Raw genomic sequence first — 25,842 nt, 5'->3', positions numbered from 1 at the left:
TCAAGACTGCTATTTCAAAAATAGACATCTTGTAACATTGCAATACAATCCAATGGACACTCAAGACTGCTTTTTCAAAAATAGAGACATCTTGTAACATTGCAATATAATTCAAGGACACTGCTTTTAAAAAGAAAATAGATAGAAAACTTTGTGAAGAACTTGTGAAAAAACTTGTGAAAGAACTTTGCAATTTGTGCAAAAAAAGAGAACATGTAAGTAAATTATGTGAGTCATCACAGCATTAGTGGCTGCAATGAGCCTGTTTTGCACTGCACATCTTTTCAAAACGAGGTTGCAGGCTTGATACTGCCACTCAGTCTCAAGTCATGCTCAATGTTGAGCTTAGACCTGTGCTTTGTCTTCAATGTTGTCTGTAAAGTTTTTTTTATCCAGAGTAACTTGGTGATCCTTTTCTGTGTTTTATTAAATAATGATTTTCAGATTTTGAGAAATGGTCAAACTTATCCAAATATGGTATTTTCATGGAGAACAGTGCAGCTGCAACAGATAGCACTTTAGTGAAAATGTTCTGTAATCCAAAAAGAATAAAAAAATAAATATTTTTTTTTATTTATAAAATCTCAAGGCCCCCCTGTCATGCCTGTCACGCCCCACACGTTGAGAAACACTGTATTAGGGGATGCCTAGAATACCAGGTAACAAGGTAGTGTCTAGATCCCATCGCTAGGCAGGGCGCTTTTGAAGGCATTTTAAACATGTAGGTAGTTGGAATGGTTAAGGTTATGGTTAGGGTTAAGATAAGGAAAACAAAAATAAACCACGTGAACTTTGGAAATTACTCAACAATCAACTAGGCTGCAGTAAAAAACTCAAAACCAGGTTCTCAAACATAAACATAAAGACGGACAACACGCTCATCACAGACAAGCTGGATGTAGCCAATTACTTAAACACTTTCTTCACAAACATAGCCACAACACTGGTAAACAAACTACCCTCCCACTCAGGGCAGTATGGGGTAGAACACATAGTAGCATACTACATGAACCTAGGCGTCCACAAAGACGACTTCAAACTGGAAATAGTAACTACAGATGAGGTACTCAAAAAACTGAGCGCCCTCCAACCAAACAAGGCCACTGGCCATGACAACATCCCCTCCAAATTCCTCAGAGACTCAGCAGCAGCCATCACCCCAGTCATCACACACATAATAAACCTCTCCATAAAACAGGGACACGTCCCCAAGGACTTCAAAATTGCGAGAGTAACACCCCTGCACAAAAAGGGCAGCAAATTAGACCCGGGTAACTACCGCCCTGTTTCTATCCTTACATCCATCTCGAAAGTCATAGAAAAAATAGTATACGAACAGATCGAAAAATACCTCGCGGAAAAAAATCTAATCTACGAATTCCAATCTGGCTTCAGAACATCCCACTCCACTGACACATGCCTTCTCTACTTGAACGACCACATCAAACAAGAGGTGGACGCGGGCAAATACTGCGGCATGGTCATGCTGGACCTACAAAAGGCCTTCGACACTGTCAATCACACCATTCTGATTGACAAGCTAAAAGCAATTGGTTTTGATAGTTTATCAGTGAGCTGGATACAATCCTACCTGGAGGGGAGGGAACAGATGGTGGAAGTAAACGGTACCCTATCCCCCCCCCTCACAGTGAGCTGTGGTGTTCCACAAGGAAGCATACTAGGACCGCTACTATTCCTAATTTATGCAAATGACATGTCGTCAGCTTGTGACTGCAACTTGTTCCTGTTTGCGGACGACTCAGCCCTGCTGGTCTCTGACAAGAACAAGTTACAGGTTGAAAAAGCCCTCAGCTCGGAACTAGGCAAAATCTGCATATGGCTCGCCGACAACAAACTATCATTACACATGGGCAAAACAGAGTCCATTCTCTTCGGTTCAAATAACAAACTCAGCAAGACTGACGGCTTCTCGGTTACAGTGGGTGACAATATTGTCACAAGGAAAGATGAAATTACCTACCTGGGTTCCATCCTAGAGGCTAATCTTTCCTGTGACAAAATGGCATCCAATGTAATAAAAAAAGTCAACCAACGAACGCGATTCTTGTACCGGATCTCCTCTCTGGTAAACAAGAATACCCTGAAGACTCTAGCAGGAGCACTCATTCAAGGGTACTACGACTATGCTTGCACCTCATGGTACCAAAGCACCTCAAAGGCACTAAAAAACAAATTACAAACATCTCAAAACAAGCTAGTCAGACTACTACTTGACCTGACTCCTAGAACCCACCTCACCCCTGCCCACTTTGACAACCTAGGATGGCTTAGAGTAGACGACAGAGTACAGCAACTTGCAATGGGCCTGGTCTACAAGATACACTACGCGACCAAGGTACCCATGTACATGTCAAAATACTTCCCAAAGGTCAGTGAATACCACGATCACAACACCAGAGGGAGCTCCACAAATCATGTAAAACCCAGATTCGGCTCAAACAAGGGACTAAACACGTTTCGCAATTATGCCACATCAATGTGGAACGCCCTGCCTAAAGCTGTAAAGGAATGTGAATCACTACCCACCTTCAAAAACACTCTCAAAAAACACCTACGTGAGACTGCAATTCGAAACTGGCCCCTACAAATGTCCTAACCTAGTTGTACAGTAAATGACCAAGTAAGGCTTTGTCAACATTCCAATGTACAGTGTAAAATGTGTATGTGTCCCCTACCCAACCCCCCCCCCCCCCCCCCCCCCCCCCCACCTCCAATGTACAGCCCTCACCCAACCCACCCAACCCCACCCCACCAACCTCCTCCAATGTACAGTTTCTACGCCAAATGTATATACACTCCTTTTCTGGACACTTTTGTATCACAAACAGTACTGCATTTGCAAATCTGATATGTCATAAATGTATAGATGTAGCAGTACTGTCTATCTGTATGTCATGTATGTCATATATGTTATGATGAATTGAAAATGGGGGACCCTGGTGGAAACAAGACGAAAGTCTTTCTCTGGTCTGCATCCCCTTAACAATTGTATGTATTGAGATGTACTGTACTGTACCCATTCTGCAATCTGTTAATAAACTTTTCAATCAATCAATCAATCAAGGGATAGGTTTTTATGGGAGAATTATGATCCAATGTCCTTTCAGGCGATGGGATCTAGACACTACCATAAAAAACAAGGACACAATAAACATGTCGTCCTCCAAGAATGATGTAGTCACCCTTTTGGGACAATCAGTGACAAACGGCACCCACGTGCTTGTATAGCATCAGCCTGATGTGGCCATAAAATAACTAGGACACACATAGAGGCGAAGCATTTCTCATGTAGACTGAACTGGCTTCTCTCTCCTCCAAATCACCAAATAGCCAATAGCGAAACAAGACTCAGAATGTCAGTGACTTAAATACTTAACTAATGTAGAGGCTCAGAATGTCAGTAACATAAATACTTAACATGCAATCAAAGTGGTTGCACCACGAAGATAAGTTACAACATAGTCTAACTCACAGGATATAGACTGAGTTGGAATCCCCCCCCTTTCGCTATTACACTATTTTGCAAGGGCACCATCACTGCATCCTGGGCTTAGCACCAGCACCACCCAGGAAGGTTACAATTGGTTTAATGGTTTAAATAAATACAAACAAGAATGTTTCCCCCCCCCCCCCCCCTATGAGAATGATAATGGGTTCCGCCAGACCTCTCTCCAGCGCTGACACTGCGCTAGCATAGTGTAACGTAGTGCGGAGAGATGTATGGCTACGCAAGACTAGTTACAACGTGACTCTAAGTAACAACTAAATGCCATAGGTTCTGTTAACCCCTCAATGCAACCTTCTTAAAGCCCATCAGATCACCGTTACTTGACCCTGCCGAACTGCACTGTCTGGCCTGCCTTGCTCAGCCCATGGCTGCCTGGAGCTTGAAAGGAATACATGGTTTAGATGGTGAAGTGGTCTGCCCGTGTTAGCAGGTCCCCCAGGGGGGGAACAACACAGTGCTCTAGGCTGGAGCAGAGCAGACATACCAGTGAGACCTTGGCGGCTGCCCAGAGCGCTGTGACCACAAAGCTAGAATGACTAGAGTGGATGTGCCATAGTAGCAATGAGAGGGATATATACGCCTGGCCTGCTCTACAATTGTATTGTCATCGACTTTACAATACCATAGCGTTTTTACACCTTTGTCAACATATATGTCACAAAGAATCCATGTAAGATTTTTTTTTTCTTTTCTTTTTTAACTTAAATGTATTCATTTACTCACACACAGCCGCTCTGCCCCCTAGTGGCGTCCGACAAGCATTAGCTTGACATCAACATCAATCACACTCACACGTCCACACAACGTCAACACAGGGTACCCAGAGCACACTTGAGATACTGATATTCTGAACCGTGTTTGTTTATACTAGGGATGCCCCGATCACGTTTTTTGCCACCGATACCGATCACCGATCGTCGTGAGCCATATGGGCCGATACCGATCCGATACCGATAGTTTTTGATTAAAAAGAAATTAAAAATTATTTTATATAATTTTTTTTTTTTTTTTTTTTATAAAATATATATATTATATAATTAGACTTGTACTTGTATTATCTGCGAGACATCGCCACCACGCAACAAGTCAAAATGCTCGCTATCTGCAAACAGCTCCACTGTCTGTGTGTACTCTAGTAGCCCTAGCTCCAAAAAGGATTCTCCGGCGCTGCAGCGGGACCCTATTGGTAACGTTATGCTTTGGTCATTTCACATTCAGCAAGCCCTCAGCTCGAATACGCATTCAATCAATGTTATAAGACATTGATATCAGGAGCTATCTGTAGCTACTGCTAGCCGGCTAGATGACGTTAAGACAACTATTTAGTTCAATCGGACATTTCGTTTTGAACCGTGAAATAACGCCAGCTAACGCAAGCTAACGCAAGCTAACGGAGATATCAACATGGGCTACTAGACTTCCTGGGGCATTTGTTGATATCCGGAGCTATCAGTAGCTAGCCGGCTAAATACCGTTAGACAATGCCTACTAAAAGTGAATAGTTGACTGGGTAATTTTGTTTAAACAGTAACGATAGCTAGGTAGCTAACGTTAGCTCAGGTCGAATGCACTATCTAGACTCAGCAGAGGAGGTCCGCCTCCTCTGTGTTTACAAACTCTACACGGGTACGGGCGGGGCTAGGGAGGAGGAGCAGTTTGCAGGTCCTGTGCGTCTGAGACAAGCGAGTGAGATATCCACTTGATCAGTTTCCGCGATCGGCGAATATGACTAATTATCGGAATTCCCCGATCGCATATTTATACTGATTATCGGCCGATAACGATCGGTGGCCGATCGATCGGGGCATCCCTGGTTTATACTGTTAAGTTAGCTAAGTATTTGGGAGAGAGAGACCAAAACCAGGGTCGACAGTTACTACGTCGTAAAGAAGCACCCGTCTTCAAGGCCTTCGGTAGGTTTTGTGATCTGCACGGTTTCATCCAGCTAATCACTCAACCCACAAGAATATGTGATTCAACACAAACTACCATTGATCTAATTCTGACCTCTGACAAGTCCATGATCTCCAACAAAGGGGTGATAGCATGCGGGTTAAGTGATCATTGCGGGTTAAGTGATCATTACATGATATTCTGTACCCGCAAAAAGCTAAAACAAAAGGCCGGCTGTCACAAAACAGTCACATCTAGGGACCTCAAAACCTACTCTAGTGAGGCCTTTAACCTAGAACTGGAGAGCATGGACTGGTCAGATGAGCTCAGTGGTACACTAGTTGAAGAAACATGGCTTGGATTCAAAACCAAATTCACAACAATACTTAACAACATGGCACCCCTAAGAACCACCAGGGTTAAAAACCGCGCTGAGCCATGGATGCACACTGAAATACTGACCGCAATGAAAAGCAGAGACAAAAAATGCTCGGAACTTGATAAAAGTCAGACAAATCTTACCAAAAGCTCAAACAGTGAACTCCAAGCTCACGTGGTTGAACAAAAAATTCAAAGAAACAGACGAAGAAATGACGTAAACACCATGATAAAAACCGCAAAAAGAATTCAAAACAAAACAGAGGAAAACACAAACAAACCCCGCAAACTTTGGAAATTACTCAACAACAAACTAGGCTGCAGCAAAAAGCTTAAAACCAGATTTACAAACATAAACATAAAGCCAGAAAACACTCTCATCACAGACAAACTGGATGTGGCCAATACCTAAACATATTCTTTACAAACATAGCCACAACACTGGTTAATAAACTACCCTCCCACTCAGGGCATTTTGGGGTAGAACACACACAAAAAACTAGGGGTCCGCAAAGAGTCAAGACCATAACCCAAAGCCATAACCACCCTCCAACTCGCCACCATTTCCCCCTGCCCCACGTTCTCTCGTCTCCTGCCCCCCCCCCCCCCCCCCCACCACCCCCCCTTGGTTTTCCCTTACTCTCCTCCCGACTGTCTCTCCTACTCACTCCCGTACTTGCTATCCGTTACTTGTGGTTTTATGTTCCTGTGTATTCCTATTGTCCTCCGTTTCCCTGTGGTTCTATGTTTCTTTGTTTTCTTTGTTTCTTTTTTGCCTATTGTCAGCGACTTTGGGTCTTTGAAAAGCGCTATACAAAATAAATGAATTATTATTACTATTATTAAAGACGACTTCAAACTTGAAACAGCTGATGTACTCAAAAAACTGAGCGCCCTCCAACCAAACAAGGCCACTGGCCATGACAATATCCCCTCCAAATTCCTCAGAGACTCAGCAGCCGCCATCACCCCAGTCATCACACACCTCTCCATAAAACAGGGACACGTACCCAAAGAATTGCGAGAGTAACCCCCCTGCACAAAAAGGGCAGCAAATTAGACCCAGGTAACTACCGCCCTGTTTCTATTCTTACCTCCATCTCGAAAGTCATGGAAAAAATAGTATACGAACAGGTCGAAAAGTACCTTGCGGAAAAAAATCGAATCTACGAATTCCAATCTGGCTTCAGAACATCCCACTCCACTGACACATGCCTTCTCTATTTGAACGACCACATCAAACAAGAGGTGGACGCGGGCAAATACTGCGGCATGGTCATGCTGGACCTACAAAAGGCCTTCGACACTGTCAATCACTCCATTCTGATTGACAAGCTAAAAACAATTGGTTTTGATAGTTTATCAGTGAGCTGGATGCAATCCTACCTGGAGGGGAGAGAACAGACGGTGGAGGTAAACGCCTAAACGGTACCCTACCCCCCCCCCCCCCCCCCTCCCAGTGGGCTGTGGTGTTCCTTTACGCTTATGAAAACATTTAATAATATTTATAGGCTATAGGCCCTCGTTTGGCCATAATAGCCTATTCTCAAATGGCTAAATCTCCTCGCTGACGGACCCATGTATAGCCTATATCATATTCATTATGTCTCCAGGGAATCGCGGGGCTCAGGGAAGAAAGGGAACCCCTGCTATAGCCTATCCTTTATAATGTTATAGGCTATTTTATTTACAGTAGTCTATTTATGATTTGTTTCCATAGCCGGTCTCAGTTATGCGCTGTGGCTGAGATGGGTCGGGATTAATGAAGCTGATAGGAGACTGCTTCTCGGCTATACGAATTAAAGCCACGATTGAAAATAATGTACTTCCTTCTTGACAATAGCATATACTATAACAATAATACGAGAGCATACAAGAACAATGAATCTCACTGCCATGAAGCCTACGCCATGTATAGCCTGCCTATGTGATAAATAAAAACGCGAACTTGAATCCCATCATCATATTTATATGTTGTGTCTGTCCACTATGTTTGTTACTTTGTTATTTTCCCCCCTATGTAAAGCGACATTGGGTCTCTTGAAAGGCGCTATATAAAATGAAGCTATTATTATTATTATTATTATTATTATTATTATTATTATTATTATTATTATTATTATTATTATTATTATTATTATTATTATTATTATTATTATTATTATTATTATTATCATGTCTGTGCGGGAGACTGTCTTTTAGTCTCAGTGACGTTTCAACGGAGGTCATCTATTCTAACCAACAAATTGAAGTAGAAAGCATTTCGTTGTGACCAATCTTATTTGGAAACACACAAAATAATAGTATTTAGCTTTTTATTTTAAACAATATTTAATCGCGTTTGGAGGTGGGTGTTCTGCGTCTGCCCCCCCGTGCCAAACAAGCAGGCCAACCTCTTGTTCGAGTGTGAGCAGTGCACGTTATAATTACACTACTGTCGCTATTTTACAATTAACTATAATGAATTACGGTTCATACAGAACACGTGCCAGTGTTGGAAGTAATGCACGAAAGCTTATTTCCGTGTCTGCAGTCTCCATATTCTACCGCTGGGCGCCAGGTACGCACGTCGGAGCTGTGCGTATATATACGCACAAAGTCAAGCACACGTTCAAATTGATAAGTCCCACACTTTGCTTAGAAATTATTGTACGCACGGGTTACGCACATATCTGTGCGTACACAACATTGATAAATGAGGGCCCATGGAGCTTTTCTTTCAAAAGCCCAGGGCCCTCATTTATCAACGTTGCGTACGCACAGATATGTGCGTAACACCTGCGTACGATCATTTCTAAGCAAAGTGTGAGACTTATCAAATTGAACTTGTGCTTGACTTTGTGCGTATATCTAAGCACAGCTCGGAGCATGCGTAGCTGACGCCCGGTGGTAGAATATGAAGCCTGCATGTCTGCAACGCGGAAATAAGCTTCCGTGCATTACTTCCAACACTGGCGTGTTCAACTTCTGTATGATCCGTAATTCATTATAGTTCATTGTAAAATAGCGACAGTAGTGTAATTATAACGGGCTCACGCGCGAACAACAGGTTGGCCTGCTTGTTTGGCATGGGGGGGGGCAGACGCAGAACACCCACCTCCAAACGCGATTAAATATTGTTTCAAATAAAAAGCGACATACTATTATTTTGTGTCATGTTTCCAAATAAGATTAGCCACAACGAAATGCTTTCTACTTCAATTTGTTGGTTAGAATAGATACCTCCGTTGAAACTTCACTGAGACTAAAAGTAAAAGACAGTATTTTTTTTCTTTCTGTGAGCTCCGCGCACAGACGTGATAATAATAATAATAACAACAATAATAATAATAATAATAGCTTCATTTTATATAGTGCCTTTCAAGAGACCCAATGTCGCTTTACATAGATAGGGGGGGAATAACAAAGTAATAAACATAGTGGACAGTCACAACATATAAATATGATTATGGGATTCAAGTTCAAGTTTTTTTTGATCACATAGGCAGGCTATACATGGCACGGTCCATTGTGATATTGTAGATGGATCGAGCAATAGATGAATAGACTGTTACTGTACCACCCATGTAGCTGTCAAAGCTCCATCACAAATGCAGTTATGTGAATAGAAAGGGATTCCACTCAGTGATGGGCATTTGCCTGATACAATTTATTCATTTAATGTCGTCGCTGCCGGGAGGAAAGGCATGCTGCATGTTTTCAATTCATTAAATAAAACTGATACTTTTTGCAAGGGTTTACTGACTGTCATGCAAATAATCAACCAACTACATACTGTAACTTTTCAGTGCACGTTCTTATTTACATTGTGACAACAGCCTTGTGAGCTCCCGCACACAGACATGATGGAATTCAAGTGCAAGTTTGTATTGATCACATATAGGCAGGCTACACATTGCGTATAGGCTACAATACATGGCAGTGAGATTCATTGTTCTTGTATATGCTCTCGTATTATTGTTTATATAGGCTACCCAATACCGACATCAAAATAGATTGTATGCATCTACAAATCATATGCAGCAGGTAGAAGATTTACGGAAAATCCGTCGCGATTTGGAATAAAATTGAGGAGAAGTTTAATCCCTGGGTATTAATCGAACAAAACGGAAAAAGGCAGTCATATTCCAGCACAGTCTTTATTAGTTAATATGGTCTTTAAGTTAATAGATATCAGATCCAACATCACCGTACGTATACATGTCTGTCAGCCTGCGTATTTCTCCATAACACGCTTCCCTCGGCTTAGTCCACTTTTCAACATTTCATGGGGGTGTTCCATTACCGTATATGGTTAATTACGGGCGGTGCTATATGCAAATACGTAAAACCGTGCACGAGCTGCAGCGTAGGATCAAAGTGATATTTATCAAGACAGGTGTGCGTACGACCTGTGTACGCACGTGTGATAAATCCAGTTTTTTTTGTGCGTACACACATTCTAAATTATGTGCTTAAGAACAAAGATAGAACACTTTCTAAGAATTGTTGATAAATGAGGGGAAATGAAATGCTCTAAGCCTAAGGCAGAATGTAGCCTATGCCACTGAGACTTCTTAGGTGTAAAGTGCTGTTGTAGTGTTATGATTTGTGTATGTTAGACAGTTAGTATGTTAGTATTTATATAATCTATTAAATCATCTATATCTATGTTCAATACAAATAGTGTTGAGGCATGTCATTAATCTTGACATTTACTTTGATTACAACTACACTGCAAAAGGAATTATCTTATCAAGTGAACATATCTTGTATTTGGTATAATAAGTCTATATTGAGTAAAATTATCTTGAATTATCTTATTCCACTGGCAGATAATTTAGCTTTTTTCTGATTTTGGTCAATTTAATCTTGTTTTAAGAAAACAAGATTAACATTTTCTTAAAACAAGATTAAATTGACCAAAATCAAGAAAGAAATAAGCTAAATTATCTGTGGAATAAGATAATTCAAGATAATTCTACTCAATATAGACTTATTATACCAAATACAAGATATGTTCACTTGATAAGATACATTATTTTTGCAGTGTACAAATATGCAGCGTATACCTGCCTGGGCCTCCAGAGCACTTCTAGTGTCAGCGGACACACCAAAAACATAGCAAATTCACACGCACATGACTCCATGAACATGAATAACCTATCTCGAACAATTCTAAGGTCGTTTTGAGTTATTTCTCCGGCAGCGTGCGCTAATATGGATTCCGGCGGCACGTGCGCACGCACAAATATGGATTCCGGCAGAGTGCGCGCAGCACAGCATCGCTGTTGAATTTTTTTCCACTGGAAACACTGCATCCAGGCGGAAGGAATGGAAGGGAGAGAAGGAGAAGACAGAAAATAAGAGAGAAGGAGGAGAAAAGAGTTGGATAGAGAGGCACAAAGCAGACAGGATAGAGAGAATGTGACAGAGGGAGAACAAGAGATGTAAAAAGAGAGAACATATATTTTAGGTAAGAAAAAGAAAGACACCAACAGAGAGCAAGTGAGAGGGAAAGCGAGATAGAGATGGCTTAAGAGCTCCATCCTTCTTTAGATACCCAGCTCCACCTCCTCCATCTTCATCTACTCAACTCTACAATAAATCTCTCTCTCTCTCTCCTCCTCCTCCACCCCATCCCTGCCTCTCAAATCTACTATATACATCTACTATACTGTATCTGTGGTTCTCAACTTGTCTTTTGGTGTGTTGCCCCTAAAAACAGAGGGCTGCCTATTCCCCCCCCCCCCCCCCCCCCCCCCCCCCCCAATGATAAAGCAAAGACAGCATCTGCATTATATAGAGCTTTTTATCCAAAGCGCCTCACATGTGCCCCCCCCCCCCCCCCCCCCCAAATGATAAAGCAAAGACAGCATCTGCATTATATAGAGCTTTTTATCCAAAGCGCCAACATGTGCCTCACATTCACCCATTCAATCACACACCACAGTGGCGGAAGAAACCATGCAAGGTGCCAACCTGCTCATCGGGAGCAGTTTTGGGTTAAGTGTCTTGCTCAAGGACACTTCGACACACTGCCGGGAGGAGCAGGAATCGAAGCGAGAACCTTCCAATTGCCAGGCGACCGCTCTACCTCCTGAGCCACTGTGTGTACTTTAAATGTACTATTAAAACAAGATATCTGAGTAATAGCAAGGTACTTTCTTGATAATACCAGAAGCATACCTGTAAGTAAAGACCTAGGATCATATTGCTCTGGTCATACGACCATAATACACCTCACCATGACTGGTCTCATATCAGCGCTCTGACTACGAGAGGCGTGAAATGCCTGAGAGGCCCTGCCAACCCTGTCTTATAATGGCGCTCCCCAGTGCGTTGAGGTTGGTATCATGCTGGCGAGGCGAGGATAGGTGACCCTGGATAGACTAATAAAGATGAAGCCTGCCACCATTTTGCTTTACGACGGCAAGGGGAAGGGGGGTCAAGGCGTCCCATCCGTCTGTATGTCAGCCTGCAGGGGCCAAGGCTCCTTCAAAGGTGATGGAGCTCCGCAGAGCTCCACATGGACCCGGATCAACTACACACGATGTACAGGACAAGATTGTGTTATTGAGTAACTGGTAGTACTAACCAGTCTTGTGTAATCTTTGATTGATTACATTTTCAAAGTAACCTTCTCAACCATGTGCAATGCATGCACACATAGGGACTAGCACAAACGCACACACACACACATGCATAAACAGACACACACACACACACACACACACACACACACACACACACACACACACACACTGTGGGATATTTGTGGATATCCTGATGAAGAATGTCTCAGTCAACCGAGGCTTGGATAATAACAAGGTTTATTAACCAAACAGATAGAATACATAGAGAGAATGGCTGAGGCTCTCGCCCCAGGTGATCAGCTGAAATTACCCAGGTAAGAAGCCCTGGATAGATCTCAAGAGGAGATCTATATAGTTAACAGGAGGGGGTGTGGTCCCATTTGATAGGTCAGATGGGGGGGAGGGGGTACAGGTTTGGGGACACAGGGGAGGGGGGTGATTATTCCACAGAGAGGGGGGGGGGCACAGGTAAAGGGAACACAGGGGAGGGGGATATATTTACATGAGGACACATTATACCACAATACTCACTTTTCTTTCTTATAATGTGGGTGAGATTAATGTATAATATACCAGGATTGTTTGGAACAGGTAAAAGTGGGGATAATAGTTTAAAATAGACTTATTTACATACATGATTAATAGAATTATTTACATACATGATTCATGACATGATCGACTGGACTGTGTTATTTTGATATCAGAGATGTGGGAATAGATATCACCCTTTTCTTTTATTAATCGCTCAAAATACCTATATCAATGAGTGGTCCTCATCTCTGATATCAAACAACAATTAACATAATCATTAGAAGCTATCGCTGTGCAAATATCTTGGCATACCTTCAGTCGTTCATGTCGTGACTCTGGGGAGCTAATGTGATCGTTTGTGCATACAGGCATCGTAATAAACCAATTAAATACATGCACTGTCTGTGTGGTCAGAGTGCACAGGGTGAAAAAACAAAATTGTGTTCATAATTATTAGGAATCGGATTTACACATAAGGCTAATGTGTACAAAAACATTTTAACAACCGTTAACCTGGTGGTTAATAAAACTAACATGATTGCTTATGGGAAACTGTTCACAAATATATATATATATTTTTGCACATTTTGTGATGATTCTTGATGAAATTACTTAGGATCCAGTTGTATTTAATCTGAGTTTGAGTGTCACTTTCATCTGTGATTGCCTCAGCTTTGTTGGTCTTTACTTAGAATCAGGCAATTTTCTCCATTTCTTCTCTATAAATGAGGAGATAAAACGTCTTATGCATCGCTTCTGTATGTAATTCTAGTGCATATACTATCAATGGTTCACCATACAGGTGCAAAACAACGTTACATGTCCTCTTCTATGAGAGAATAAAACAACTGATTATTTCTTGTCTGACAATACAATTTTGTAACCTAAGTAATTCTAATGTGATGTAATGTGATCATGTGGTCACTTCTTCCTTCAGCAATACATTTTAGCTCATTATTACTAACCATCGTTAATGCTTTCTCATTGATTTCTTTTCATCACATCCCTAGTTCATCGTTTTGCAGATACATACAATTGTGTGAAAAGTTTCCTGCTTGTGAAGGTATTAATCTGAATGATGTTGCGTCGTTGTTGACAAGGTGTTCTCTGTCGGTCGTGTGGCAGGGCCAAACAGTAACACATAAAAATTAAATAAATACATACAATAGACATTACCTTAGTGGCTAATGTGTCAAAATAAAATTGAAAACCGTTAACCTAGTGGTTAATATAAAAGGTGATTATGATAATCGTTATGCATTGTTCTGTGGTCAAAACAAACTTGGTGTCTTGGAACAATCCAACTGGTTCTGCCCTGTTTAACAATACCATTTTGCAATGTGACTCTGTGATCATTTCTCATTGTCATTATAAAATTACAGTTCTTGTTTGTGAATCTGACAGTTGCTGTGAAGTGTTGATCATCTGTTCTCGGTCGGGGATGTGTCCTTCTGTGTGACCTGCTGTGTGTTGAACGTATCGTACATTCAGTTGATGTTTCTGTGAGCCTGTCGTGTGGCAGTAAGACAGTCTCATTTGCTATGTGTCTCTTCTTGACGATGCAGTCGGGAATATTGGCTGGTCGCCGTCCATTCCCTGTCAAGGGTCACTTGTCTGCGCTGCTCTCCATCACCACCACACATCCGCCACTGTGCTCACGCTTGGCTCCCATCAGGCCCAGAGACATGGTGGTCAGGGCGTTTTTGAATGTGTTGTGCTGGTTTCGCTGTCCTCTCCTCGTCATTGCGGTACCACTTGATGGAGGGCGAGGGCCCGCCGGTGTAGTGGCTAGTCAGTAGGACGCTCTCTCTCACACGGATGACAATCTTGTCATGGGAATCCACCTTGCCGTTTGCAGGTGATGGGTTTGCTTCTTCAGGTGGCGCTTGCGAACGAAACTCTCCCGGCACATGTTGCATTTGTACGGCTTCTCTCCCGAGTGGACCCCCCTCTGGTGCTCCTTCAAGTTAGCCGCGGTTGCAAAGCACTTCGCGCACTGTGTGCATCGATGGGGCTTGTCCCCTACTACCCCCACGGCGTGGGTCTTCTGGTGTTGCTTGGGGCTGGACGCGGTGGCGAAGCCTTTACGACGGGGCTTGTCCCCGGCCCCCGCGTCGTGGGTCTTCTGGTGCTGCTTCAGGTTGGAGGATGTGGTGAAGCCTTTACTGCACTGGCCACAGGTGTACGGCTTCTCGCGTGTGTGGAGCTCCTGGTGCTTCTTCAGATGCCTCCTGCGTACAAAGCTCTTCCTACACTGGGTGCACTTGTACGGCTTGTCATCCGAGTGCATCTTCATGTGTTCTCTGAGAGAGATGGCCGCCGCGAAGCTCTTGCTACACTCGGAGCACTGATGGGGCTTCTCCGGCATCTGGTGAGACTTGAGGTTGAAGGCGTCGATGACGCCCTTGCCGACCATCTCGACCCCGGTGGGGGCGTACGCCTTTCGTGTGGATTTTCATGTGCTGCTTGAGGCTGGTCTCCACGGCGAAGCTCTCGCCACAGTGGACACAGATGTACGGGTTGATGTCCTTGTGGATCTCAAAGTGCTGGTGGAGGTCGGCGATGCTGCCAAAGATCTCGCCGCACTCGCTGCACTCCAGGCCGTGGGTCTCGTGGATCACCATCCCGCTGTCCGACTCCACGATCAGCTCCCCGCCGTGGTCCGACAGAGCCACGTTAGACTCCGTCTTGATCTCGGTCTGTCGTGGTCATGCAGTGCCGGGGTGGAGGCCGTCAAAAGGTTGATCTCCTCTTCGTCAGTGTCTCCTTGGTCAGTCTCCTTCGTGGTCCTCTGCTCCACTTTCTTGGGGATGTCTGTGGGCTGGGTTGGATGGTTCTCCCACGGTTGTTGTCGTCGCCTCTGGTTGTGTCCGCAGCTTCGTGGTTCAGGTCACGCGTCGTCTCACTCGTCCTGTCCTCTCATCAATTCGTGATCTGAGGGTGATAAACACTGCCTTAGAAAACTCCTCACATAAATGATTCAACGCCTTTCTGCTAAAGTGGAAAATCATTTTGGGATTAATTCAATTCATTGTAAATAAAATCACTTAATTGACAATAGGAAATACAAGCCAATTGCATTAGCAGTGATTCCTTACGTCAAGAAGGTCACATTCACTACAATTTTATCAGATCTTGTGTCTAACTAGATCTTACAGCATTAGGCTTTAAATAAAATTTGTAAATGAATGGCCAAAGTCTTGAATCAGATAAAATAGCTCCTTGTCTTCATATTGGGTCTTAAATTGAAGTTGATCTTACCTCAGGCCGCGTACGATGGTGTGCTTCTTCAAGATACTTACCTCGCCATGACTTCTCGGTTGTTCTTCACATCTCAGTGTGGCTCATCATAGCATAACAATCATTCGTTTTGTCATCTAACCCTAATTAACCTTACTGTCATGCATTTGTCCTAATAAACTAACCTACACTGTAGCACTCAACACTTTGATGACCATTGTTACTCAGCTGATAGAGGTGTGCCTTGCCTGATGTCCTGTCGTACAGAACCTGTGAGTCGCTTTGGATAAAAGTGTCAGCTACATGATCAATGTTGTTGATATCTTGTACATTTAGATAATTGTGCTGCAATTTTGGTGGTTGATAATTTTGCAGTCATGGAAAGTATTAATTGTTAAAAGAATAGTCTAAGGAAAGTCATGCATGTTATTGGTTATAAACAGAGAATAGAAGGAGGGGATTGTAAGTAGTTGTTTTCATCATTAATCTTTCATCTCGGGCACTTCTCTAATTCATGTGTCTTTTGAAAAGAGATGATGAAAACGACTGGTTAGTTATTGTTAGTATGGGAGTTAGGTAGATTTTCATAACTGCAAATTCATCACCGGTGTCTAATTCATGTTAATTAAGTGGTTCTCTGTTGTCATCCACCGCCAGGTGAGTTCATCAAGTCTGTGGTCACGAGTGTAGGCATTTGCATTGCTTTGTCTCCCAAGTGCCCACTCTGAAGAATTTACATGTGGGTATTTGGATGTAGATTTGTTCCAAATGGTCAATCGATTGTCTCTCAGCTCTGCACTGTCTCTCGGTTGACATGCAAATTGTTGGATTTTCTGTCTTTTGTGATACAATTTGGGTGTAGTCATTCACTGTTTTGCATCTCGCCTCAGAGCCAGATCTGTAAATACAAACACATGTTAATTTTAATCCTCTTTGACTGTCTGTGTGCTCAACAAACATTAGCTAGATCTCATCCATCCCGTTCTTGGATGTAATGATAGTGTTATCATTTATCAATCATATCGCATATGTACACAAGCATCATATGAATGTGGACCCACACATTTTGAATCATGTTTAAAATGTCTTACAATGGAAAGGGCTAGTTATCTTTCATTGGTTCTTTAGATAAACACATTAACTCAAGTGAATATAACCTAAACATCTTACTTTTAAACATGATCTATGTTGTTTGTGCCCAAGTTTTTCAACATTGAAAGCTTATAAAGTCTAATCTAACGCTGTTTATGTGGACTACAAGGTACGCCCACAGATGTATTATAATTCTGAAACAGACATTGTAATTAGCTTTATGTGACTTATAATGTGTAAATTAAAGCAACATAAACACTCAAGTGATCTGAGATAGTTGTAATTTGCTTTAACTGATAGTTGTGTATATGTACAGTTTCTACGTCAAATGACTCCCTTTTCTTGACTCCTTTTGTATCACAAAAAGTACTGAATTTGCAAATCTGGTATGTCATAAATGTACAGATGTAGCAGTACTGACTATCTGTCTGTCATGTATGTCATAATATGTTCTGATAAATTGAAAATGGGGGACCCTGATGTAAACAAATCTGGTATTGAAAATGGGGGACCCTGATGTAAACAAGACTAAAGTCTCTCTCTGGTCTGCATCCCCTTAACAATTGTGTATTGAGCTGTGCTGTATTGTACCCATTCTGCAATCTGTTAATAAAGTTTTCAATCAATCAATGCATCTATATTTATGATTTTCATACTCACCGGGGACAGCTGTTGTGTTGGGTTGGATCCGTTACGTGTCGTCAGCAACCCGCATCTCGCCACCTCAACTCAACATTTTCCAATAGCAGCGCGCACATACATATACAAATAAAACATATACTACACGTGGATTTCACGCACCCTTGGCCTTGGGTACATTACACTTTACGTTCGCTTATGGATAGTTTAATATAAAATAATAACTTCACGGCGCGCATAGCGTCACGTCATTGCTCCATGCGATGTTCGTGTGTTCTCATTCGCCTCGGAAATAACGCTTTGCAATTCATACAGTATTTTTCCACGAGCTCTCAATAGCCTGGAATTCCTATACCAGCGTTTTGTTACCGAATGAACGCGCCTGTGCATATGTGAAACGTAAACAAACTGAAACGATAAAACTATACTTCCCCAAATGGCCGTTCCCGTGGGTCGGTGTTCTGCGGAATCCGGAAATTACTATCCTAGTTTGTTCTCGTGAACTGCACTTCAATGTTATTCTTTGTATAACGGTAACTCGTCTCTCAATGCTCGTCGCGCTATCCGCAGCCGGTTCTTGACTCAATAAAGCAACGCGACGGGTCCTATAATACTTGTGCACATACAAACGAGACTTAAACAGACAAACAAACAATAATACATATAAGTTAACGTGTGTGTATATCTGACTGTATTGGATCGCTGTACGTTTAGTCGTCCAACATCTGTTGCGACAAGGCATTCATACCCTTGATATATAACTACACATCGTTATTAAAATCATAACGACCGAACCTGACTTCGAAATTTACCAGCGATATATTAGATTATATATACCTTTTAATCATACTCTCGGCCTCTTAACCCGCGACTAACGTCCTGTTTAATGTACTTTCCGCGATTGATGTCCCGTTTAATGTACATTTACGTACTCCCGGGACATCGCGTAATCATGTACTAACTAGGACATCGCGTGATCATCTTCCCGCTATCTGTATTGATCAATTGGTTAATTTAATCCAAAATACATCGTTTTCAGGAATGGAAAAGATTGTGAGCTTAGTTTGAGGTTGAAACAATGAATATTATGACGCTACTCTGGTAATTTCTAATTATGATTCTATCAGCTTCTCGGTCCTACTTCCCGCCTCTTTGCAAAGGAATCACAGAACGTTTTTTAACAGAGTAGCGTTTTCAAGGATATCACATCTAATAAGCCCACGTTTCTTGCCTTGTTGCCTATTTTTTAGTCTGAATTAGACTTGGGGTAGCAATCCAACAACCTGTATTGTGTGCCTTAACTTTTGGTCGGCTCCGACTCGACCTGGAATAGCACTTCAACCTTTGTGCCTAAACTTTTTGGGACTAGCACATATAACCCATCCTTTCAGAACCTCCTGATAAGGACCCAGGTGCACGCGCGCCCTGGTAACGATTCTCAATACAGATCAGATATATTAATGCACATTATTCTACTCAGCCATGATCTCAATATTGGACAACATTCTGTAATATTCACCTGGCACAGAGAAAAGCGGGAAGGTTTCAATTCCTTTCCATACATTTTGTCGACCATCCTATTATACTCACTTTTCTCTGTATAGTTGAATGATACAGCACGCCGGGAGGACGCAAAAAGTCCGTCACAAGTTCGTAGACGCCAATTGTGGGATATTTGTGGATATCCTGATGAAGAATGTCTCAGTCAACCGAGGTTTGGATAATAACAAGGTTTATTAACCAAACAGATAGAATACATAGAGAGAATGGCTGAGGCTCTCGCCCCAGGTGATCAGCTGAAATTACCCAGGTAAGAAACCCTGGATAGATCTCAAGAGGAGATCTATATAGTTAACAGGAGGGGGTGTGGTCCCATTTGATAGGTCAGATGGGGGGGAGGGGGTACAGGTTTGGGGACACAGGGGAGGGGGGTGATTATTCCACAGAGAGGGGGGGGGGGGCACAGGTAAAGGGAACACAGGGGAGGGGGATATATTTACATGAGGACACATTATACCACACACACACACACACACACACACACACACACACACACACACACACACACACACACACACACACACACACACACACACACACACACACACACACACACACACACACACACACACACACACACACACACACACACACACACACACACACACACACACACACACACACACACACACATGCACAGACACACATCCTACTCTTTCCCCATCCCAATCATCCCATAGTGACGTTATAGCCTTCACGGAGCCAGCTTGCAGTCATATTTCTCCTGCGACGCTGATGACTCATGTGTGTAGAACGTGTGCGTTATGCACTGTAAGCATGTTTGCATGAATATGTCTGGGTGTGCAGTAGAGGAACATACTGTGCGCCACAGGAATATGACGTTTTGGAGTGTTTATGCTCAGGTGTGTGTGTGTGTGTGTGTATGCACACTAGCACACTTGTGCGCAGACACGTCGTATGCACATAACCACGTGGGTTGTGTATATTCATTCATTGTGCGTAATGTACGGTGTGTATGAGAGTATACTGACGTGTTTGCACACGCATGCGTATCTGAACGTGTGTGAATACTAGTAAGCACTTGCATATACACATTTATTACTAGTAGTAGACGGTTGAATGCATAATATGCACACAGGGTGGAACAGAGTGCATGGCTAATGCTTCTCTACTAGGGCTGGGAAGGTGTACCGAATATGAAGGTATATCATCATGGATCTGAAGGAGAAATAGACGAGGCTACCTTAATCAGATTATCTAGTACTTTATTCAATTATAGGTACTGTAGTTTACAAAAGAATGGAAAGATAGAATGGGATACCGGCCGGTGCCCCAGAAGGAAGTGAGTCATTTCACAATACTGATACTTATAGACATTCAAGACCAGCTGATCAAATGACTATTCTAAACAGGTGTGTCCTCCCTCAAATCATGCGATCTTACATCATCGGACAAAGATCACGGGCTTCGACGAGTCCCCCCTTAATTAATCCTGACCCAAGACCCTGGTGACCTGGCTTCAACATTCTAGATTATGTTATCTTGACCTGCTTTGTACACAACTGCCTCGAATATTGTTTGGTGAAGACAAACACAACCCCTCACACAGAGATCTGTCAACGTCAGTGTTTACAGAGCTCGAGGGGAGGCCAGTGTCTTTAGATGACTTCAATATCACAGAATTGTAGATTAATACTAGTAATTATGATTCTATGAACATACTAATAGTTAGGGCTGGGCGAGTAATCGAAATAAAATCGCGATCTCAATATATGTTATATATCATATATGTTTAAGTTTAAGTCAAGCACTTTGATATGTTATGTTGTCTGTTTAAGAAAGAGTGCAATAAATGATTTTAGAGAAAAATCGTGATTCACATTTGAGCAAGAATCGCCCAGCCCTACTAGTACATTTTCTACTACAGATCCATGCAATAACCCTTGTTCCCAAATATATATATATTATACAACAAGTAGGTCCGACCGCGCATTGTGATTGGTCGAAAGCGTTTTAAGCCGTGAGTATATTCATGATACACTCACGGTTAAATCACCATGAATATACCACTGCACTGGCTTTAGAATGTTGTAGAAAGTTTCAACTGCCAACTGCCAACTGCCTGGTTGATAGCCTACTCCATTTGAAACACTGAAATCGATATAAAATACCCTAGAATTGTCTGTATTCATCCTATATTTTCCCCGACGGTGCAACTTGCTGTATAAAAGCAATAATACACTTGAACCAGTGGAATATCAGCAATATTTCCACTCTGTGATGCCTACGCCACTCGAGCTTCGCTCTCACAGCCGTGGCAATATTGCTGATATTCCACTGGTTCTCATGTATTATTGCTTAATTAATTGTAAAATATATTTTTAAGTTAATCAAAACATTACTACTTGACGTAATGACATAATTGCAGCAGTATTAAAAAGGTAAAAGGAATAGGACCGTGACACGATACGAATGTAAAAAGATGTCATATCACATTCTGATTTGTACTGAAAAACTAAATACCGGCAAATAATGTCTAAACAGTAAATAAGAACAATATTGTGATATCACCCAGCCTCACTTACTACCTAAACTAAAGTATAAACCTGGTCTCTGCAGTCCCAGGGCATCCATTATTCAACAGCAGTTTCACAAAGAGCCAAAGTGTTCCTCAAACCAAACAATCATGGGCTCTATTCTGCCCTATTTTTATGATCCAGACCAATAAATCACTGATTGGGACTTTAAGGTTAGGAAGGTACTGTACTGTATCATGAACATGTATCCGTCTGTTATTGAAATATGTTAATAATAATATATTCAACAACTGTTGCACTGAAAATATTTTGGATGCCATTGACCATATTCACACAGTGGCCATTTTGCTCTTATGCCATGCTCAGGTTGGGATTCCTTTCGTGCAAACATACTTCCTTTCCATGTGAATATGGTAAATTTTGCCAAATCAGCATGGATGTGACTTTTTCACCTGTTACACATTTGTTACATCACTACCATGGCTAACAAATGTGAAGACATTGTAGTCTGGCTAGGGATGCACCAATACCACTTTTTCACTGCTGCCTGATACAGATTCTGAGTAGCCTAGTAAACTTTCAGTATTGGCTGATACCAGGACCCATTCCGATCCATTACTTTTATAGTAATGTATAGACATTAGAGATTAGACCATCAGTGTCACAGTATAAAAATGCATAGATTCTTTATTTTAGTCTTGTATATTATATATATATATATGCATGCATCGATATTAAATACCAGTATCTGTGTCTTTGCATCCCTATAGTCTTCCCCATTGTTCTGATTGCCATCACTTGTTGCCCTGGTGATGAGTCCGCAGTGTGCACACCGGTAGTGACATGGTCAGGAGGAAATTCATCCATAAAGGCCTTGACTTAGACAGGCCTGTCTCACGAGGCCAGACAAATAAAGACAGTGTACCAATAATCTTGTTTATATTGACAACATAAATGTAACCTATTATCTATGCTATTATCTATGCTTGTGTTTAAATAAACACGTACATAATCCACAACCCTACTTAGGGTTTTAACTGAGGGGCCTCAACATGGTGTCCTAGAGCTAGCCTTGCAGATGAGCTCGGTATCGTTTGAAATGTTCTACACCAATAGGGAGGTGTAGTCTGACATCACTATGGTTTCCCGCGCGGTCCACCCGTATAGGGATTTATCATTGGGAAAATGTAGTATCGGCTATTGTAATAATTCTGCCTCATGAACATTGGCAAGCTTTTCATTTTTGCACAAAATGAGTTCCCCTCTATCACTAACATTATTGTTTAAGCATTTTTGGTTGAAATAAAGTTAGTTATAAGGTTTTTGATTTGTCATTAAAAAAGAACTACACTTACCAGTAGAACGCCTGTCGTTCAGTGCTGTCGCCTAATACAGTCAGGAATCTACACTGTGGTGATGTCAGTCAGCAGCACCAAAGTGAGTGTAGTTCATCAGTGAACGAAAACATAAACGTTGTTATTTTGCTACTTTTACGATTAATTGCGAATTCTTTCATGTTGAGCTATAGATTGTGGATGAACACACAGATAGGTACACCATGCCAATGTTCATGCTTTATTTGTTTTAAAGGAGACGATTTAGAAATGGGACCATTGGAAATACATGGCCATTTCAAGGAGGGTGGACCGTGCAGGAAACACCAATGACGTAACCACTACACCTCCCTATACCTTGCATGCGATACCACAACGATTGTTTTTTTTCTCGATACTTGCATGAATAAAAAACCTCACAGCCGAGCAAGTATTTTAGGCTGACTATGTTTCTATAAAGAAAAGACCTACAGCTTTGGTCGTGAATTATTTTTTTTTTACAATAAATATTGCTCAGCTCTAAAAACAGGTCTCAGGTCTGCATTGCTATTCATAAATATTGATGAATACAGTCCGTCCAGTACTTCACCAGAACACAACCGTTCTACCGGTGGAACATACCCAGGCTAATGACTGTAGGGAAGTGGCCTGCGCTGTATGAAAGCCTATGAAAGAGCACTCTCATAACACGAGGGCCAAAGAGAGCTTTGATAAAAGCATCTCCTGTCAGCAGCGGCCCAGGCTCACTGTACATCATCCTCTCCATCAATATTCAATTCTAAGCATTGGAGGTGGTTGTTTTGCACAGAGAATTGTTTTGCACAGGGCCAGCGATACAGCATGGTTATATTCTACAGACTTTCACAGCCAGAGAAGAAGAAAGAAACCGTTTACCTATTAACCCATTATGTTCTTGTTTATTTATTTCCTTATTTTATCTTTTTTTCTTCAGTTGATTGTTTCATTATTGTTTGTATTGCTTATTAGGTTAGATACCTTCATAAACCTCTAGGTTTTTTGTTTGTATCTCACCTGCACATTTTGATATTCTTCTTTTGTTTCATTGTGCAAATAAATAAACGTAAAAACTGTTGATAAACAATGTATTTCTCATCTACAGGATGTACTCAATAGCAGTTTTTTGGTGTTGAAATAATGGCGCAACATGTTTTTGGGATTGACAGTGGTGTCATTTAGCTACTACACAAAAAAGCATGTTGTAACAACGTAAAGCCGAGCGAACATAGATCATCATTGTCTCCACAGATCCCAGAGGAGAAAACAGTGGTCAGAGCGTAGGCCTTAATCGACAATCAATAGCCTACAACCTCTCTCTGTGCCATTCTCCACGCATGTATTATGTGACCATAATATCTCACAATATCAGACTTGGAATATCATGTGACTATAGTATCTCACAATATCACATTGCACTTTCAGTTTGACTCAATTATGTTAGTCGGACTAGGATATATGATTGTGAAATATGCGGTGAATCATTACTGTAAATTACATCAAAATAACATACAGGCTTATATCTCTGTGAAAATACTTGAGAAGTGCCAAAAATATATATATTTTCAAAATAGAATTTCAAAACACAGTAGCAGATTAGAGCTGTTCGCTCTCAGTCGATTTATCAATGAATCGGTTGTTTTGGTCTTAGTCGACCAAGACATTATGAGTCGATTACACTAGTCGATTCTTGTGTATTTTCTTTCCTAATGAAAAGCACAACTCTGGTACGTGTGAGATTTAAAGAGAGACTCATTATTGCACATGAGAAACAGTAACTCCTACTGATCGATTCAGCACCTGTTCAGTGGGGAGGGGATCTGGAGGAAGATAGCGTAAACCTCTGTATGCACTATGCTCTCCCAGTGAAACTCCTCACTCGTCAGGCTAAAGGAGGCGGCTGGTGACTCCACATGGATCAGAGGAGGCATGTGGTAGTCTATACCCTCCCCAGACTGATAGTAGAGCAGCATAACAACCAGAGGGGGGACAACTCAATTGGGGATGGGAGAAAAAGGTAGAGTAGGAGGTTGGGTAGGAGGGGTGGGTGGGTGGGGGACACTGTACAACTGTACAAGCAAAACTGTACATTGGAATATTGACAAAACCATACTTGGTCATTTACTGTACATTGGAGGGGGTTGGGTTAGGACATTTACAGGGGCCAGTTTCGAATTGCAGTCTCCCGTAGGTGTTCTTTGAGAGTGGTTTTGAAAGTGGGTAGTGATTCACATTCCTTTACAGCTTTGGGTAGGGCGTTCCACATTGATGTGGCATAATTGCAAAACGTGTTTAGTCCCTTGTTTGAGCCGAATCTGGGTTTAACATGATTTGTGGAGCTCCCTCTGGTGTTGTGATCGTGGTATTCACTGACATTTGGGAAGTATTTTGACATGTACATGGGTACCTTGGTCGTGTAGTGTATCTTGTAGACCAGGCCCATTGCAAGTTGCTGTACTCTGTCGTCTACTCTAACCGTCGGTAGTGTGATAGTAAATGGTTAACCTTCTGTAGTGTGGCAGTGAAAGGGTTAAGAGAGCTGGCAGCGTCCTCGTTGC

General features: G+C 41.9%; 1 protein-coding gene across 1 annotated transcript in view; it reads right to left on the bottom strand.

Moving 5' to 3' along the window:
- The window catches only part of dusp3a (dual specificity phosphatase 3a), a 68,937-nt gene that overhangs the window by 27,637 nt on the left and 15,458 nt on the right, over nucleotides 1–25,842 (bottom strand). The window lies entirely within an intron of this gene.

The sequence above is a fragment of the Notolepis coatsorum genome (genome assembly GCF_963971535.1).
Source record: "Notolepis coatsorum genome assembly, chromosome: 10".
Classification (NCBI taxonomy): Eukaryota; Metazoa; Chordata; class Actinopteri; order Aulopiformes; family Paralepididae; genus Notolepis; species Notolepis coatsorum.
The sequence above is the reverse complement of the archived record's forward strand: the minus strand, read 5'-3'. Positions and strand labels throughout refer to the sequence as shown.